Source organism: Xyrauchen texanus, chromosome 32 (genome assembly GCF_025860055.1).
Source record: "Xyrauchen texanus isolate HMW12.3.18 chromosome 32, RBS_HiC_50CHRs, whole genome shotgun sequence".
Taxonomy (NCBI): domain Eukaryota; kingdom Metazoa; phylum Chordata; class Actinopteri; order Cypriniformes; family Catostomidae; genus Xyrauchen; species Xyrauchen texanus.
In genome coordinates this window covers 32032162-32040543 of record NC_068307.1, presented here as the reverse complement: position 1 = coordinate 32040543, position 8382 = coordinate 32032162, and positions in this window count along the sequence as shown.

Below are 8382 nucleotides of genomic sequence, written 5' to 3'. Positions count from 1 at the left end.
AACCCGGAACATTTCTTTAAATGTTGAGATGTGGGGATTGTAGTTTCCAATGTTGTGAATTTTGTGTTAAAATGTGTACGTCTACTCATAGTTACACATGCAATATGAAATTATATGGATAGAATAGGCTACGTGGAATTTGTAAATTAAAAAAATCTAAAATGTGGTTAAATAGTGATAACCAAAGTATAAAATAAAATATACATTTTCACAAACTATATATTGCATAAGTTAGCATACCCCTTTTGTTTCAGGCCTATATGTTTTCACACCCCTTTCAGAATGTATGCAAACATAAGAGATAAAATATTCTATATTTTATGTAGTACTGCACTTCAAAAGCTACATTACAAACCCTTCTTGAGCATCAATTAATGTTTTAACGTTTTGTGAAAGTTGTGTATGTGTCCATCAGTTGTCCTAAGTGTCAAAAGCTGAATGCCCACATCATTTAGCCACTGCTGGGAAGAACTCAAATGTGCAGAAGATGCTGGTAACCAAAGAATGTACAGTATTTTTCTTAAGAAAAGTGGGCAGCTTCACAGCTCAGGACAAAGCAGGGACTCATGAACAATTATTACACAAACAGTCGTTGATCATAGAGAAAGCAACACATCATATTAAAGGGTTTGCTCGTGTGCCTGTAGCTCTAAAGCTCATAAGTCTCATGAACGCGCACAGGAGATCAACGGTCAGTCAAGAGTTTCACTAAAGAATACAGATTTCGGTTTGTTTCTCACAAATATTATCGTTTTCCTTGAGAACAAGACATAAGTCACATACAATAATTGATTAGACTTCTGAATTATACTTTTTGTGTCCTTTTTTGTGTCCTCGATTGCTTAAAGACTCGGACTCGACCCAGTCTCGACTAAGGTGGACTTGGACCCAACACTAGATTATGTAGTCTACGTGCCATTTATTTTCTACACATGCAAAACCTTCATAAATCATATCTATACATTTGAACTCCTTCTTTTCTTACAACTATAATTATATTATTATTGTGTTGTTATTGTTATTATTATCATCATCATCATCATCGTATTGATAATTAATAATATTACCACAACAATAGCAGTAAAAAGCGAGTAAATATTAATCATGAGTTTAATTGAAGTAATCCATCTTCACAACAAAATTACACGGCCATGTCGCTGATAGCACACGTACATCACCCAGACGTATATTTGATGTGTGTTTACATCTGGATGTTGCCTTGGTTAATAAAAAAGAGCTGATATATTCTTCTAAAAATCTTCCATTTGTGTTCAGCAGAAGAAAGAAAGTCACACACATCTGGGATGGCATGAGGGTGAGTAAATGATGAGAGAATTTTCATTTTTGGGTGAACTATCCCATTCAGTGCTTTTATACTATAAATTCTCCTCCCTACTCTGTAAGTGGCAATATGCACAAAGAAAGTGAATCGGCTAAAACTAAAGTAGAAGAATGTGAATGTGAAGATTGATAATAAAAAAGGACTTAAATATTGATATTTTTCTCACACACACCTATCATATCGCTTCTGAAGACTTGGATTAAACCACTGTTTAAGAGGCTTGCATTTATGCTCTCTTTATGTGATTTTTGGACCTTCAAAGTTCTGGTCACCATTTACTTGCATTGTATAGACCTACAGAGCTGAGATATTCTTCTACAAATCTTTGTGTTCAGTATAGGAAAGTCATACACATCTGGGTGAGTAAATGATGAAACAATATTCAATTTTGGGTGAGCTATTCCTTTAAACAAGCTCCATACAAAAGACCTTGCAGGTCAACCAGCTTGACCAGCACCAAACCAGTGCTAACCAGCCTAGACCATAATGGGAACTGCATGCTAGTTATGCTGGTCATTTGAGCTGGGACTCTTTATACTAACATGTTGATTTCTGTCAGGAGAAACTCAAAACTGCAGTAAAACCTTTACATGAGAAACTGAGAGTATTTGAGGAGTAGAAACAGAACTGGGATCAAATAAAGCTTTGAAATAAACAATGTAATATAAGGTTGTAAAGCACCACTGTTTTGGAAATGAATATTGATTTACTGTATAGTTTAACCATTAAGGCTCACCACACAGAGAGGAGGATTAATGAGGAGTTTGAGAAACTTTACCTGTATGACAGAATAACAGCACTGAGAGAGGAAGAGGAGCAGAAGTGGATCTGGAGTGGTGGAGGTGTAGTGGTCTAAGCACATAACTGGTAATCTGGTAATCAGAAGGACGCTGGTTTGAGCCCTACAGCCACCACCATTGTGTCCTTGAGCAAGGCACTTAACTCCAGGTTGCTCTGGGGGGATTGTCCCTGTAATAAGTGCACTGTAAGTTGCTTTGGATAAAAGCGTCTGCCAAATGCATAAATGTAAATGTAAGAGTCAGATGATGAAGGAGAAGATTGAGAAGATGAGCAGATTTCATCTCTTTCACACACAGTAAGAGCCACAGAGGAGCAAATGACCGCTGGAGATGTTTCATTCCTATAGATGGGGAAAATGACTATTATAGAACTTCAATATTCAACATAGAGACAAATGCTCAAATTTAAGTGTAATTTTCAAACACTATGACCAAATTCAGTTTCGCTGAATAATCTGTATTTCTTCTTGCTTGTTTTACAGAACTGTTACAGAACAGTGGAAAGGTTTTTATTGTGATTCTTGTTTCTCTTTGTGGTTCTGCACACAAATCAACATGGCTGACATGTATCTGTCCTCTCTCTTCAGCTCCTGTGACTTTGGACCCCAACACTGCTCACTGCAAACTCATCGTGTCTGATGATCTGATCAGTGTGAGATTCAGCGAAGGGGAACAGCTGCTTCCTAATAATCCAGAGAGATTTGATAAATATGAATGTGTTCTGGGTTCAGGAGGTTTTAACTCAGGGAATCACTGTTGGGATGTTCAGGTTGGAGACTGTACACACTGGTGTGATAAGAATCTGCTCAGAGAAAGAATGACATATTGTCCAGGACTGGACTCTTGTTTTTGAGGTATGTCTTTGGGAAATATTGTGTATTCAAAACACCAGGACAATCTTTTCTCCTCTCAGTGACAGAGAAACTTCAAAGTTCATCTGGACTGTGACAGAGAACAACTCACTCACTAACACACACATACACACTTTTAAACACAAGTTCATTGAGAGAGTGTTTCCATGGGCCGGTACTGGCCACAACATTTCTCCTCTGTTGATCTTACCAGTGAACACTTCTGTAAAAAAGACTGAATAAATAATTTAGTTGAAATTTTTAGTTTCTGTAAAATTTATGAACAACACAAATTACTTCAATACTTTAACATGAAATCAGAAAATATGTTTTGGTTGCATTGGTGATGTTGTAACATTCATACGTTAACTTATTTATTCTTATACACAGGCGGCCAAAAGTTTGTAATAATGTTTAGATTTTGCTATTTTAGAAGGAAATTGGTACTTTAATTCACCAAAGTGGCATTCAACTGATCACAAAGTATAGTCGGGACATGACTGATGTAAACAGCACCATCACTATTTGAAAAAACTTATTTTTGATGAAATCTAGACAGCAGCATAACTCCAACACATTATCCTTGAGTAATCATGATAAATTGATCATTTGGTACTAGAAAATGTCTTGACATTATATCAAACACAGTTGAAAGATATTTGGTTCATTAAATGAAGCTTAACATTGTGTTTGTGTTGCCACAGTATGCAATAGACTTGGCAAAAATGGCAAAAAAAGAAACAGCTTTCTCTACAAATCGTCAGTCAATCATTGTTTTGAGGAATGAAGGTGATACAATGCTTGAAATTGAATTGACAAAGGACAACTGTCTCTAACAATGACAGAAAGAGATGTGGAAGGCCAGATGTACAACTAAACAAGAGAAGTAAATCAGAGTCTCTGGTTTGAGAAATAGACGCCTCACATGTCCTCCGCTGACAGCTTCATTGAATTCTACCCGCTCAACACCAGTTTCATGTACAACAGTAAAGAGAAGACTCAGGGGTGCAGCCTTATGGGAAGAATTGCAAAGAAAAAGCCACTTTTGAGACAGAAAAACAAAAAGAAAAGGTTCGAGTGGGCAAAGAAACACAGACATTGGACAACAGATAATTGGAAAAGAGTGTTATGGATCTTAACCCCATTGAGCTTTTGTGGGATCAGCTAGACTGTAAGGTGCGTGAGAAGTGCCCGACAAGACAGTCACATCTATGGCAAGTGCTACAGGAAGTGTGGGGTGAAGGGTCACTTGAGTATCTGGACAAACTGACCACTAGAATAACAAGGATCTGTAAAGCTGTCATTGCTGCACATGGAGGATTTTTTAATGAGAACTATTTGAAGTAGTTAATAAAGTAAATAATATATAAAAAAAGAAAATTGCCGTTTTGCTCGCCAATGAACAAAAAACATCAACATATTTTCATCATATCGTGGATGCTGTTTATTTCATGGTTGCAAAATAAGCATTAGGGTACAACGGGGCTTAAGTCACTTTATATTTTATTTTCTCCCAAAACACTAAACAGCAACAAATACCCCACAGTACTTTTCTAAACACCTGTTTGTCACCATACACTGCAACATATTCCTGATCCATGACATCACTGCGTGTAATGTCTAAAGTTTGGTTTTGAGGTAGTTTTTAACCAAAAGTTTTTATAGTCAAAACAAGTGAAAAAACTACCAGTGCTGAAGAAGTAATCCAAAGTATTTAGAGTACATTACTGACCTTGAGTAATCTAACACAATACATTGCAAATTACATTTTACAGCATGTATTCTGTAATCTGTAGTGGAATACATTTGAAAAGTAACCCTACCAACCCTGACTATATAACACTTTAATTTAAGAATACAAATTAGTATGTTTCTGCACCACGCTGTTGAAGTAAGCTGAATGAAGTCACTTCAGGTTAATAATGTCACGTATGGGTGGAACAAAACATTTTATGGATTGAAAATGGTTGTTGTTACGGTGTTGAGTTTATAGCCTGGTTTTTATTTAAAATATTGTGCATTTTTTGGTAAAATATCTTTCTTAGCAAAGGAACACACAAATGTCTACATTAAAGGTGAGTTCACCCAAAAATGAAAATTCTCTCATTATTTACTCACCTTTAAGCCATCCCAGATGTGTATGATTTTCCACATTTTAGCTCTATATGTCCATACAATGCAAGTAAACAGGTGCCATTAGACTGCTATACTCTATAGATATACTATAGTGGTAAGTTGTTGCTTCCGGCCAGCGCTGGATTGCTGTTTGAAATGAATCTCTCTCGCGTGAGATTTGTTCCTCTGTTGTATACAAAGTACGCACTTCCGACTTCTTGTGTGAACGCACCATTGCACTTATGTCACTGGTGGGTCGACTGCCGGCTAGAAGCTATTTTAATTTGAAGAGAAGTTAATAACGTTTTATAGATTTATATTTTACACAAACCTATGGGTTTGCTACAGAAGACATTCATTGATCGATTGGATTACTTTTATGCTGCCTAAATATGCCTTTTGGACCATCGAATATCCAGCAGTCTAATGGCACCTGCTTACATGCGTTGTATGGACATACAGAGCTGAAATGTGCTTATACAAATCTTCACTTCGGTTCTGTTGAAGAAGGAAAGTCATACACATCTGGGATAGCTTAAAGGTAAGTCAATTATGAGAGAATTTTCATTTTTGGGTGAACTATCCCTTTAATGACAAAAACATATATTTTTAAGGACAAATTCAACTAAGCCTCAGGGACATGACAGAATGCTTGGTATAAGATAGAAAGAATACAGTTTATGATAAAGAATATTTTAATGCATTAATTCATTATAAGGGGCATATCAACATCTAGTAAAAAGCTTTCAACATTTAATTTTAGTGAACCACCACTTTGAAAATTCTCAGTGACTGAAATATTACAGAATCCCAGGAATGAACCCCCAATATTTACAAGATAGTCTATCATTTTAACACCCCTGGAGGTCTTTTATACCCCAATTGTGGGTAAATGTCTCCTGGCTAACTGTGAATTGTGAATTTCTACAACGCATCAACAACTAATCTATTGCATTTGAATAATGCTGCACCCATGCCACTAAGTGTCAGGTTAAATCCAAGATGACATGTTAAAAAAATTACTGAGTGCACCTTTAAGCTGTGCCTTCAGCCCAGTTGTACCCTACCATGAATGACAAAACTGCAGTTGTACAAATGTAGTTGTATACAATTAGTATTGATTACAAATTACATGACAAAAAATGCATGGCCAAAGCTTTTAATTCAAAACACTGAGACATCAAGTTCATTTTAAACACTTTAAACTATTACTACTTAGTAATAGTCCATTAGCTGAGGTGCATATCTTACTGTTGTAATGTGGAAGGAGCACATGCTCAGAATGTTCATCTCTGAGAATATTGTGCTTCGGGGTAAGAATATGATTATATTGACATGAAAAATATCAATAATGTCTTAACAAGTTACTGCAGTTGCCTTATTAATATGTAATCTATAAAAAGTAACTGTAGTCCGATTATGAGTATTTTGAAATATAATGTAATCCAATTATATGTACTTGATTATTGTAATCAAATTACATAAAAATCTGTTACTTCACAGCACTGTATACAGTTTTATTGGAAAAAGGAGAATATTCAGAGACTCAAAATAAGATGCTTGTTGAAAATAAAGGGGTTAAAATAAACATGTATCTATTTTGATGCTCAGAGGAACTTAAACAGTACTGTACTTTTTACAGGAGGTGATTTAAGAAAAATGTAGCCCATTGTAAAGTATAAACAGTTTGAAGCATTATCCCCCTTTTTAATGCTCCAGAATTAATAAATACATAATTCAGAGACAGTTTTACAGTCTTTACTGTGATATTAATCATATAAAACAAGAAGTAGCTGCATGCAAACATTGTCTACTGGCCATGATGTTTTGAAGCAATTTCAGATATAGTATACAAAAAGGATCAGTAATGGTCCAAATGATATTTACAGTCCAAAAATGACATTTATGTTTCATCTCGTGCTCGGAGTATTGCCTCAGTTCTGGAGGACAGACATTTATTTTCACATGTGTAAGAAGTCCTCTGTAAGTTCTAAAATGGCAGTCAGGGAGAGCAGGGATAACTGTAGCATTTATTTTGGATTTTGATCATTTTTTCTGAAAATGTTTAGCCAATAGTTTTGACATTTTTATTGCAACATCTTTGACATTACCCATGTCTATCAAGGCCTGGAGAGGCAGACACTTACTCTGAGAGCCATGGGGTAAACCCAAAAGAGAAGACAAACAGCAAATCCAGTGTAGAAGTTAAATAAAAAACATAAAGCAAAAACGTATTTCCACACTTATGAAAAGGCTGAGTTCAAAAAGTAAATCCAAATGGCAAGCACAAAAAGGCAGTTAACAAAAATGAAGAAGTCCAAAAAGAGGTAAATCCACAAAGGCAAGTTCAAAAGACAGAAGTTTCAAAACAAGATAAATCCACAATGGAAAAAAAAAACATCAAAGTAAATCAAATGGGTAATTCCACAAAAATAGTGGAACAAGAGATCTTTCTAAGCTTGAGGTAGACTAGGGCAGAAGGCTTACAACATTCAAACACCAAGCAGAGAAACATTGAAAATGGGCAACTAAAATACACAGGGGGAAACAACACGCAGGTGCAACAGTTAACATTATTACAAATGGTGGGAAACTACCAAAATACACACACACTGAGGTCCCCTAGTGGCAATAACATAATACATCAAGACGGCTCATGAATCGGCCAGCTTTAGAGAATCTTTTGATAATGACCAGAATAGCAGTGTTACATTGGGACGGTGGGAGTACTGTGATGAAGTCAATGGAGAGGTGAGACCAGGGCCAGTGGGGAATGGGCAGCGGATGGAGCAACCCCTGAGGTGAGCGATGTGACACTTTACCCTGGTTACACATCAGGCAGGCCTTCACAAAAACGCTAATGTCTTCTTTAACCAAATCTCTGGAGGAACTCAAGGGTGCGACTGATGCCAGTGTGACAAGTTAGGCGAGAGGAATATCCCCACTGGAGAACCTGAGACCAGACTGACTTGGGTACAAACAGACGGTTAGCTGGTCCCTCTCCTGACTCAGGTTCTTGGGCCTGAGCTTGCCTCACACTGTCCTCAATCTCCCAACAAATAGGTGCCACAATCTTAGCGCTCGGAATGATGGGCATGGCAGAGTCTTTTCAGAGACATGACAGAGGGTGCATATACTCGAGACAAAGCTTTCGGCTTCAGGTTCTTGGAACCAGGTCAAAAATTTTGAAGAAGAGGGACCAGCGAGATTGCTGGGGATTCAACCGTTTAGCCTGTTGAATATATCCCAGGTTCTTGTGGCCAGTGAGTACTTG